Below are 13,069 nucleotides of genomic sequence, written 5' to 3'. Positions count from 1 at the left end.
GTTATCTGCAAACAGTGATGATTTTACTTCTTCCATTCCAACTTGGATGACTTTTATTTGTTTTTCTTGCCTAATTGCTCTGACTGAGACCTCTAAGACTGTTAAATAGAAGTGGTGGGAACGGGCATCTTTGTCTTATTCTTCTTCTTAGAGGATTCATTGACTTTATAATCACACATCTTAGAAATTATCACAAGGATATAATTAAAACTCAGAAAAGTCCTTATTACTAGGATATTTATTATATATTGCTTATGATAAAAAATATAGGAAATGATTTAAAAATAATTAGTAAAGGGAGAATTGAATAATGACACACACACAATATGTATATTATTAATTTCTGATTTTGGTTAATTTTTAATAATTGGAGGAGTAGCTTATAATTAAACATTTTGTGCTCAGAGTGAGCACATTACCATGAACATAATAAGAATTAAATACATATTTTATTTGATGAATACTGAGGGAAATGAAGTTAAATAAAATGGCAGGATACTTTTTTTTTCAATTTTATTTATTTATTCAAGAGAGAAAGAGAGTGAACAAGGGAGAGTAATTGGGGGAAGGAGCAGGGTGGGGCAAGCAGACTCCATGCTGACTGCAGAGCCTGATGCAGGGCTCAGTCTCATGACCCCGAGATCATGACCTGAGCTGAAAATAAGAGTCAGACACTTAACCAACTGAACCACCCAGGCACCCCTAAAAAGACAAGATTCTGAATGTAAATTTATAATGGATCAACTATGTCAGAATTTTTTTTAAAGTCTTAAGTACATCAAGTACACCAAAATATTAATAAATAGTTATCTTTAGTTGTGGGTAAGAGTAAATTGTGAGTTATTTTATTGTTCTTATTTGTAATTTTGTTTTTTCTGAACTGCATATAAGTATTGCTTTTATAGTCCGAAAAATGTTTATAAAAAGGAAAAGATGTTGTGTAGCATTGCCATGACCTGTTCTTGGGTGAAATCATGTCGACTCCAAATAATTACAGCTTCCTTTTCCAGATGCCCACAATATGTTCATCTAATAATCCACTTTAGAGTCTTGCCAGGAATAAACATTAAACATTTGTCACATTTGACATATGCTTTCTTGTATGTCCTGGAATTTAGGATAGTTGTTTCAGTGTATATCTATCCAGGTTGCCATGATTTCTCAAAATTAATAACAGTAATTTTTTATTATATAGAATTTCCATGGTCACTCAGGACCCTCAGATGTAACAATCTTGGGCTAGGAGATTTAAATTCTTTTAAAGTAGGTTTTTTATTTTCTCACTTAATATGGACTTCAATTTTCCCTTAAAGAGATTTATTCTACCTGTTTCTGTTAGAAAATCATTATCTTTGGGGCACCTGGGTGCCTCAGTCAGTTAAGAATCTGACTCTTGATTTCAGCTGAGGTCATGATCTCAGGGTCGTGAGACTGAGCCCCATGTCCAGCTTCATACTCAGTGAGAAGTCTGCTTGAGATTTTCTCTCTCCCTGTTACTCTGCTCCTCCCCACTGTGCTCTCTCACTCTCTCTCTCACTCTCAAATAAATAAATCTTTTTTAAAAAAGAAAATCCTTGTCTTTGATAGATAAGACAGAAGTGGGGGCAATTCTTACTAATATGATCCAGGCAGAGGGTCTATCTTGTTTCTTCATCTTGTTAAAACACCTCCCCCACACACACACCCTCTTTTTCCTCAGCCTAAATTTACTCTCATCTTTATCTTTCTGATTCTACTCATAGGTTCATATAACTTTGTCTTTTTTCCCCCCCTATTGAAGTAGAAAAAAGACCTGGGCTAGAGTTAGTTTTGCCATTTGTTTGGAAGTTGCTTTCTCTCCTAATCAGAAGCTTTGTTTCCTTGGCTGTAAAATGTCAACCATAATAATTGCCTTACTTATTTCTTACACTTATGATAATGATCAAATGGAAAATATATGTGCAAATGCTTTGTGAGTTTTGTGTTAGAGCATGGAGTATCCTCTCCATGAAATGATTTTCAAATCATTTGAACTGCTCCTTCTTGTCAGTATCATTGGTTCTTTTATTATTATTATTATTATTATTATGTTCAATTAGCCAACATATAGTATGTCATTAGTTTTTGATGTAGTGTTCAGAGATTCATTAATTGCATATAACACCCAGTGCTCATCACCACACTTGCCCTCCTTAATACCTATCACTCAGTTACCCCATCCCCCCAACTCCCTCCCTTCTGTAACCCTCAGTTTATTTCCTGGAGTCCAGAGTCTCTCATGGTTTGTCTCCCTCTCTGATTTCTTCCCATTCAGTTTTCTCTCCCTTTACCTCCACACTATTCCTTATGTTTCACTCACATGTGAGTGAAACCATATGATAGTTGTCTTTCTCTGCTTGACTTATTTCACTTAACATAATCCCCTCCAGTTCCATCCATGTCAGTGCAAATGGGGGGTATTCATCCTTTCTGATGGCTGAGTAATATTCCATTGTATATATGAACCATATCTTCTTTACCCATTCATTTGTTGAAGGATATATCTTCTCCTTCCACAATTTGGATATTGTGGACATTGCTGCTATGAACATTGGGGTGTATGTGACCTTTCTTTTCACTACATCTGTACCTTTGGGGTAAATACCTAGTAATGAAATTGCTGAGTCATAGGGTAGCTCTATTTTTATGTTTTGAGGAACCTCCATTCTGTTTTCCAGAGTGGCTGTACTAGCTTGCATTCCCACCAAAAATTTAAGAGGGTTCGCTTTTCTCCACATCCTCACCAACATTTGTTGTTTCCTGTCTTGTTAACTTTTGCCATCCTAACTGTGTAATGTGGTATCTCGTTGTGGTTTTGATTGGTATTTCCCTGATGACTAGTGATGTTGAACATTTTTTTCTGTGTCTGTTAGCCATTTGTATGTCTTCCTTGGAGAAGTGTCTGTTCATGTCTTCTGACCATTTCTTGACTGGATTATTTGGTTTTTGGGTGTTGCATTTGAGAAGTTCTTTACAGATCTTGGATACCAGCCCTTTATCTGTAATGTCATTTGCAAATATCTTCTCCCATTCCATGGGTTGCCTCTTAGTTTTGTTGACTGTTTCCTTTGCTATGCAAAACCTTTTAATCTTGATGAAGTCCCAAAAGTTCATTTTTTCTTTTGTTTCCCTTGCCTTTAGAGACATGTCTTGAAAGAAGTCGCTGTGGCCAATGTCAAAGAGGTTACTGCCTATGTTCTTCTCTAGGATTTTGATGGATTCCTGTCTCACGTTGAGGTCTTTCATCCATTTTGAGTTTATCATTGTGTATCGTGTAAGACAATGGTCCAGGTTCATTCTTCTATGTGTGGCTGTCCAATTTTCCCAGCAACATTTATTGAAGAGACTGACATTTTTCCATTGGATATTCTTTCCTGCTTTGTCAAAGATTAGTTGACCATAGAGTTGAGGGTCCATTTCTGGGGTCTCTATTCTGTTCCATTTCTGGGGTCTCTATTCTGTTCCATTGATCTATGCTGTCTTGACAATCACAGCTTTGTAATATAATTTGAAGTCAGGCATTGTGATGCCCCCTGCTTTGATTTTCTTTTTCAACATTCCCCTGGCGATTTGGGTCTTTTCTCGTTCCATACAAATTTTAGGGTTATTTGTTCTAGTTCTGTGAAAAAATGTCAATGCTATTTTGATAGGGATTGCAGTGAATGTGTAGATTTCTCTGGGCAGCACAGACTATTTCACAGTGTTTACTCTTCCAATCCAAGTGTATGGAATGTTTTTCCATCTCTTTGTGTCTTCCTCCATTTCTTTCAAAAGTGTTCTGTAGTTTCTAGAGTACAGATCCTTTACCTCTTTGGTTAGGTTTATTCCTAGGTATCTTATGGTTTTTGGCACTATTGTAAATGGACTCGATTCGTTAATTTCTCTTTCTTCAGTCACATTGTTAGTGTATAGAAATGCAACTGATTTCTGTGCCTTGATTTTGTATCTTGTGATATTGCTGAATTGCTATATGAGTTCTAGCAATTTTGGGGTAGAGTCTTTTGGGTTTTCCACATAAAGTATCATGTCATCTGTGAAGAGTGAGAGATTGACTTCTTCTTTGACAATTTGAATACATTTTATGTCTTTTTGTTGTCTGATTGCTGAGGCTAGGACTTCTATTACTATGTTGAACAAAAGTGATGAGAGTGGGCATCCCTGTTGTGTTCCTGACCTTAAGGAAAAAGCTCTCAGTTTTTCCCTATTAAGAATGACATTCACTATGGGCTTTCCATGATCGCTTTTATGATATTGAGGTATGTTCCCTCTATCCCTATTGCAAGGGTGATTCAACATTTGCAGATCAATGTGATAGATCACATTAACAAAAGAACAGACAAGAACCATATGATCTTCTCAACTGATGCAGAAAAAACATTTGACAAAATACAGCATCCTTTCCTGATTAAAACTCTTCAAAATACACAGATAGAGTCTCATTGGTTCTTGTTCATCATTCAAGAAAGTGCCATCACTTTGAAATTTTTCTAAGCATTTGCGTGTGTTTCATCCTCTAACTTACTTCAAGGAACGATTATTTCTTTTCCTCTGTGCTCTTATTACTTGGTACGTATTTTGATTACTTACATAACTAAAAGTTATAAACATTATTTCATTGTGTTATCATTGTTTCTTTCAGTCCCTGTTATCTGTTATCCTTCTCCAAACTCCAACTCCACTCCTAGGCTTTGAGTTCCTTGAGAAAAAATTGGATTCATTTTTTGTAATTCTGGCCCAGTGCTTCTTACATACAAATGTTTGCTGAAACAAGCAATCAATCAATCAATTAATGAAGGAGAGTACCAGCTCTAAAATACTGTATACAAATAAGGAATTATTCTGAGTTGTTTCTTCTCCTTTTCTTTCTGTATACATCCTTTAAAATCTAGTAAGCCATATCATATTAGGCAATTAACACTTTTCTTTGTGTCCTATTCTTTTTTGGTGTACTGTTGATTTCCTTTTAGATAGCCTCTCACACACTGAGAGATTCCCCTTTAGAATCTCTGACCATGGGTCATACATAATTTATTAAATCCACCCCCGCATTACTTCTTTGGCTATCAAAAAACCCTAAAAATTTAAGATTATTTTTCCTCCTAAGATTCATTTAAATTTCATTGTACCTAGGTAGTACATTTGGATTTGAAGTACCAAATCCTCTATTTCTTTCAGCTTCTGAGTTTCTACTCATTTCTTTTAGTAACCAAATAATATTCCATTGTATAGCTGTACATTTTGTTTTTGTTTATCCATTTGGGTGTTTTCACCTTTTGGCTATTATAAAAAATGCTGCTATGGGGGCGCCTGGGTGGCTCAGTCGGTTAGGCGACTGCCTTCGGCTCAGGTCATGATCCCGGAGTCCTGGGATCGAGTCCCACATCAGGCTCCCTGCTCGGCGGGGAGTCTGCTTCTCCCTCTGACCCTCTCCCCTCTCATGCGCTCTCTCTATCTCATTCTCTCTCTCAAATAAATAAATAAAATCTTTAAAAAACAATGCTGCTATGAACATTTGTGTACATATTTTTATGTGGACATATGTTTTCATTTCTCTTGGGTATATATCTATTGGTAGAATTACTGGATGCTAGGCAATTCTATGTTTAATTATTGGAAGAATTACTAAATTATTTTCCACAATAGGTGAACATTTTTACATTTCCATCAGCAGTGTATAATAGCTCTATTTTTTTCCCATCCTCTCCAACACTTCTTAGTGCCTGTCTTTTGATTATTGCTATACTAGCAGTTGTAAAGCTGTATATCATTTTGATTTGAATTTGCATTTCTCTTGCAGCTAATAATGTTTAACCTCTTTTCATATGGATATTGGACATTTTTGTATCTTCTTTGGGGAAAGATATATTTATGTTCTCTGCCTTTATTTTCATTGAGAATTGGCTTTGGCTTTATTATTTTTTTCTCCATTTTTTTTCATTATGTAAATCACCATACATTACATCATTAGTTTTTGATGTAGTGTTCCATGATTCATTGTTTGTGTATAACACCCAGTGCTCCATGCAGTACATGCCCTCTTTAATACCCATCACCAGGCTAACCCATCATCCCACGCCTTTCCCCTCTAGAACCCTCAGTTTGTTTCTCAGAGTCCATAGTCTCTCATGGTTTTTCTCCCCTCTGATTTCCCCCCCTTAATTATTCCCTTCCTGCTATATTCTTCTTCTTTTTTTAACATATAATGTATTATTTGTTTCAGAGGTACAGGTCTGTGAGTCAACAGTCTTACATAATTCACAGCGCTCACCATAGCACATACCCTCCCCAATGTCTATCACCCCGCCACCCCATCCCTCCCACCCCACACCACTCAAGCAACCCTCAGTATCTTCCTGAGATTAAGAATTCTTCATATCAGCGAGGTCATATGATACATGTCTTTCTCTGATTGACTTATTTCACTCAGCATAATGTCCTCCAGTTCCAAACACATTGCAAATGGCAAGATTGCATTCCTTTTGATGGCTGAATAATATTCCATTGTATATATATACCACCTCTTCTTTATCCATTCATCTGTTGATGGACATCTTGGCTCTTTCCATAGTTTGGCTATTGTGGATATTGCTGCTGTAAACATTGGGGTACCCATACCCCTTTGGATCCCAAATTTGTATCTTTGGGGTAAATACCCAGTAGTGCTATTGCTGGGTCGAATGGTAGCTCTATTTTCAACTTTTTGAGGAAACTCCAAACTGTTTTCCAGAGTGGCTGCACCAGCTTGCATTCCTACCAACGGTGTAGGAGGGTTCCCCTTTCTCCGCATCCCCGCCAACATCTATCTTTCCTGACTTGTTAATTTTAGCCATTCTGACTGGTGTGAGGTGGTATCTCATTGAGGTTTTGATTTGGATTTCCCTGATGCCGAGCGATGTTGAGCACTTCTCATGTGTCTGTTGGCCATTTGGATGTCTTCTTTGGAAAAATGTCTGTTCATGTCTTCTGCCCATTTCTTGATTGGATCATATGTTTTTGGGTGTTGAGTTTAATAAGTTCATTATAGATTTTGGATACTAGCCCTTTAAACTGATATATAGATTTTGGATACTAGCCCTTTATCTGATATGTCATTTGCAAATATCTTCTCCCATTCTCTTGGTTGTCTTTTGGTTTTGTTGACTGTTTCTTTTGCTGTGCAAAAGCTTTTTATCTTGATGAGGTCCCAATAGTTCATTTTTGCTCTTGCTTCCCTTGCCTTTGGCGATGTGTCTAGGAAGAAGTTGCTGCAGCTGAGGTTGAAGAGGTTGCTGCCTGTGTTCTCCTTTAAGATTTTGATAAAATCCTGTCTCACAATTAGGTCTTTCAACCATTTGGAGTCTATTTTTGTGTGTGGTGTAAGGAAATGGTCCAGTTTCATTCTTCTGCATGTGGCTGTCCAATTTTCCCAACACCATTTGTTGAAGAGACTGTCTTTTTCCATGGGACATTCTTTCCTGCTTTGTCAAACATTAGTTGACCATAGAGTTGAGGGTCCATTTCTGGGCGCTCGATTCTGTTCCATTGATCTATGTGTCTATTTTTGTGCCAGTACCATGCTGTCTTCATGATTACTGCTTTGTAATAGAGCTTGATGTCCGGAGTTGTGATGCCGCCAGCGTTGCTTTTCTTTTTCAACATTCCTCTGGCTATTTGGGGTCTTTTCTGGTTTCATACAAATTTTAGGATTATTTGTTCCATTTCTGTGAGTAAAGTTGATGGTATTTTGATACGAATTGCATTAAATGTGTAGATTTCTCTAGGTAGTAGAGACGTTTTCACAATATTTGTTCTTCCAATCCATGATCATGGAACCTTTTTCCATTGCTTTGTGTCTTCCTCGGTCTCTTTCATGAGTATTTTATAGTTTTCTGAGTACAGATTCTTTGCCTCTTTGCTTAGATTTATTCCTACGTATCTTATGGCTTTGGGTGCAATTGTAAATGGGATTGACTTCTTAATTTCTCTTTCTTCGGTCTTGTTGTTGGTGTATAGGAATGCCACTGATTTCTGTGCATTGATTTTATATCCTGCCAATTTACTAGACTCCTGTTTGAGTTCTAGCAGTTTTGGGGTGGAGTCTTTTGGGTTTTCCACATAAAGTGTCATATCATCTGCAAAGAGTGAGAGTTTGACTTCTCCTTTGCCAATTCGGATGCCCTTTAATTTCTTTTTGTTGTCTGATCGCTCTGGCTAGGACTTCTAGTACTATGTTGAATAGCAGTGGTGATAGTGGACATCCCTGCCATGGTCCTGACCTTAGGGGGAAAGTTCTCAGTTTTTCCCCATTGAAAATGATTTTTGCTGTGGGTTTTTCATAGATGGCTTTTATGATATTGAGGTATATACCCTTAATCCCTATACTCTGAAGAGTTTTGATCAAGGAAGGATGCTGTACTTTGTCAAATGCTTTTTCTGCATCTATTGAGAGGATCATATAGTTCTTGTTCTTTCTTTTATTAATGTATTGTATCACGTTGATTGATTTACAGATGTTGAACCAACCTTGCAACCCAGGGATAAATCCCACTTGGTCGTGGCGAATAATCCTTTTAATGTACTGTTGGATCCTATTGGCTAGTATTTTGGTGAGAATTTTTGCATCCGTGTTCATCAAGGATATTGGTCTGTAATTCTCCTTTTTGTTGGGATCTTTGTCTGGTTTGGGGATCAAGGTAATGGTGGCCTCATAAAACGAGTTTGGAAGTTTTCCTTCCATTTCTATTTTTTGGAACAGTTTCAGAAGAATAGGTATTAATTCTTCTTGAAATGTTTGGTAGAATTCCCCTGGGAAGTCATCTGGTCCTGGGCTTTTGTTTATTGGGAGATTTTTGATGACTCCTTCAATTTCCTTAGGGGTTATGCATCTGTTAGGTTTTCTATTTATTCCTGGTTCAGTTTCGGTAGTTGATACATCTCTAGGAATGCATCCATTTCTTGCAGATTATCTAATTTGCTGCCATAGAGTTGTTCATAATATGTTCTTATAATTGTTTGTATTTCTTCAGTGTTGGTTGTGATCTCTCCTCTTTCATTCATGATTTGATTGATTTGGGTCCTTTCTCTTTTCTTTTTGATAAGTCTGGCCAGGGATTTATCAATCTTGTTAATTCTTTGAAAGAACCTGCTCCTAGTTTTGTTGAACTCTTCTACTGTTCTTTTGGTTTCTATTTCATTGATTTCTGGCTCTGATCTTTATTATTTCTCTTCTCTTGAAGGGTTTAGGCTTTATTTGCTCTTCTTTCTCCAGCTCCTTTAAGTGTAGGGTTAGGTTGTGTATTTGAGACCTTTCTTGTTTCTTGAGAAAGGCTTGTATTGCTATATACTTTCCTCTTGGGACCTCCTTTGCTGCATCCCAAAGATTTTGAACAGTTGTGTTTTCATTTTCATTTGTTTCCATGATTTTTTAAAACTCTTCTTTAATTTCCGGGTTGACCCATTCATTCTTTAGTAGGATGCTCTTTTTCCTCCATGTATTTGTGTTCTTTTCGACTTTCGTCTTGTGATTGAGTTCTAGTTTCAAAGCATTGTGTTCGGAAAATATGCAGGGAATGATCCCAATCTTTTGGTACTGGTTGAGACCTGATTTGTGACCTAGGATGTGATCAATTCTGGTGACTGTTCCCTGGGCACTAGAGAAGAATGTGTATTCTGTTGCTTTGGGATGGAATGTTCTGAATATATCTGTGAAGTCCATGTGTGCCAGTGTGTCATTTAAAGTCTTTATTTCCTTGTTGAGCTTTTGCTTAGATATCTGTCCATTTCATTGAGGGGGTTTTAATGTCCCTCACTCGTATTGTATTGTTGTTGATGTGTTTCTTTGCTTTTGTTATTAATTGGCTTATATAATTTGCTGCTCCCATGTTAGGGGCATAGATATTTACAATTGTTAGGTCTTCTTGTTGGATAGACCCTTTTAGTATGTTATAGTGTCCTTCCTCATCTCTTATTATAGTCTTTTGTTTAAAAATCAAATTTGTTTGATAGAAGGATTGCCACCCCAGCTTTCTTTTGGTGTCCATTACCATGGTAAATGGTTCCCCACCACCACCACTTTCAATCTGGGAGAGTCTTTGGGTCTAAAATGAGTCTCTTGCAGACAACATATCAATGGGTCTTTTTTTTTTTTAATCCAATCTGATAGCCTGTGTCTTTTGATTGGGGCATTTAGCCCATTTACATTCAGGGTAACTATTGAAAGATATGATTTTAGTGCCATTGTATTGCCTTTTAAGGTTACTGTTGCTGTATTTTGTCTGTGTTCCTCTCTAGTCTATGTTACCTTTGGGCTCTCTCTTTGCTTAGAGGACCCCTTTCAATATTTCTTGTGGGGCTGGTTTTGTCTTTGCAAATTCCTTTAGTTTTTGTTTGTCCTGGAAGCTTTTAATCTCTCCTTCTGTTTTCAATGACAACCTAGCTAGATATAGTATTCTTGGCTGCATATTTTTCTCATTTAGTGCTCTGAATATATCATGCCAGTCCTTTCTGGCCTGCCCAGTCTCTGTGGATAGGCCTGTTGTCAATCTAATGTTTCTACCATTGTAGGTTACAGATCTCTTCTCCTGACTGCTTTCAGAATTTTCTCTTTGTCTCTGAGGCTCGTAAGTTTTACTATTAGATGTTGGGTTGTTGACCTATTTCTACTGATTTTGAGGGGGGGTTCTCTGTGCCTCCTGTATTTTGATGCTTGTTTCCTTGCCCAAATTAGGGAAGTTCTCTGCTATAATTTGCTCCAATATACCTTCTGCCCCCCTCTCTCTTTCTTCTTCTTCTTGGATCCCAATTATTCTAATATTGTTTCATCTTATGGTATCACTTATCTCTCAAATTCTGCCCTTGTGATCCATTAGTTGTTTATCTCTCTTTTTCTCAGCTTCTTTATTTTCCATCATTTGGTCTTCTGTATCACTGATTCTCTCTTCTGCCTCATTTATCCTAGCCTTTAGAGCCTCCTTTTTTTATTGCACCTGATTAATAGCCTTTTTGATTTCGACTTGGTTAGATTTTAGTTCTTTTATTTCTCCAGAAAGGGTTTCTCTAATATCTTCCACGCTTTTTTCAAGCCGAGCTAGTATCTTTAAAAGCATCTTTCTGAACTCTAGTTCTGACATCTTACTAATGTCTGTATTCATTAGGTCCCTGGCTGTAGGTACTGCCTCTTTTTCTTTTTTTGAGGTGATTTTTTCTGTCTTTTCCTTTTGTCCAGAGGAGAATAGATGAATGAGAGAACAAAATGCTAACAGGGTAACAACGACCCCAGAAAACTATACACTAAAGAAATCAGAGGAGACCTGATACTGCCAGAAATGAAAGGGAAAGAAAGATAAAAGAATAAAAAAAGAAAAAGGAAAAGATAAAAAACAAACACACAAACACACACACACACAAACATAACAAAGAATATGATCAAATATGATCAGTCTGGTGCAGAGATCAGTGCCACACACTAGATTTGAGCATATTTTGTTCTCTTAGAAGAACGTGCCTCCCAAAATTTTAAAGAAAAAAGCTTATATATGTACAAAAATATGAGTAAATATGACGAAGCCTGGAATATGACTGTAATGATGAAAATTATAAAAGAGTTTATAAAAGGAATTGATAAGGTAAGGTTTTGGTGGTCTAACAGACCAAAATATACCCTAAATCTCTAGTGTATGGATATATATATATATATATATATATACCAAAAATAAGGTTAACTTCTAAAAAGGGATAGAATATGACTCCAAAAATGAAAAATAACAAAGGATTTTTTAAAAAAGGGATTGATAAGATATTGGTTAAAAAAGGGAAAAAGGAAAATTAAAAAAAAAAGAAAATTATAAAAATTAACTTTGAAAGACTATGGAATCATGTGCAAAAAGCCGTGATTTCTATGTGCAGTATTCCCCTAGTGCTGGATTTCTGCCATTCTTGATGGGTAAACTTGTCTTGGCTGGCTGTTCTTGCTGATCTTCTGGGGGAGGTGCCTGTTGCAGTGATGCTCAAATGTCTTTGCCGGGGGCAGATTTGCCATGCCCTTGCCGGGGCCAGGCTAATAATCTGTTCAGGTTTGCTCTCGGGAGCTTTTGTTCCCTGTAATGTTTCTGTACAGCTTTGGAGGACGAGAGTCCTCCAACTGGAAAATGGCGGCCTCCCAATCTCTGCCCTGGAGGAGCTGAGAACTCGGGGCCCCACTGCTCACTGAGCCCCCAGAGAAAAGCAGTCAATCACTCCCATCTCCTCGGTTTCCTGCCGCACTCCATGCTCACCTGGCTTGTCACTGAGTGTTTCTATCTCTGACTCATGACCCCGTATGGTGTCTCCAATCCCAGCAGATTCCTGCGGTGTGCTCCCGCACTGCTCCTCCTGGGGGAGGAAGGGGAGTATCCCCGGACCTGTCACTTTCTGGGTCCCTGCTGGAGGAGCAGTGGCCCGACTGTGCCACGGATCACAGTTTATGGCACCCCTGAGCTGAGAGCCCACTCCTCGGCTCCGTCTCTGGAGCCAGCTTCCCTGCTCTGGTACCTGGGAGCTCTGCTGCACTCAGGCACCCCTGGTCTTCCTGTGACCCCGAGGGTCCTGAGACCACACTATCCCAGCAAGGGTTCCACCTCCCGCTTAGCCACTGGAGCGACGTCCCTCAGCAGAGCAGGCTTCTAAATGTTCCAATTTTGTGCTCTGCTGCTCTATCACTTGCCAATAGCGGCTGATGGAGGCCCCCTTACCCGCCGTCTATCTTCCCAATTATCATTTTGGATTCACTTCTCCACACGTCCTACTTTCCAGAAAGTGGTCACTTTTCTGTTCAGAGTGTTGCTGCTATTCTTTTCCTCCATCTCCCGTTGAGTTCGTAGGTGTTCAGAATGATTTGATCCCTATCTAGCTGAATTCCTGGGACCAGACAAAATTTAGGTCTCCTACTCCTCCACCATCTTGCTCCTCTCTCTACCCTTTTTTAATTGGGTTATTTTTCTTTGGAATTTAAGTGTTCTTAATATATTCTGGACACTAGTCTGTTATCAGATATATTATTTACAAGTATTTTCTCCTATCCTGTTGTCTTTTCATT

This window comes from Callorhinus ursinus, unplaced genomic scaffold (genome assembly GCF_003265705.2).
Source record: "Callorhinus ursinus isolate GAN/ISIS: 27379988/994484 unplaced genomic scaffold, GSC_fseal_2.0 scaffold67, whole genome shotgun sequence".
Lineage (NCBI taxonomy): Eukaryota > Metazoa > Chordata > Mammalia > Carnivora > Otariidae > Callorhinus > Callorhinus ursinus.
This window is presented reverse-complemented; position numbering follows the sequence as displayed.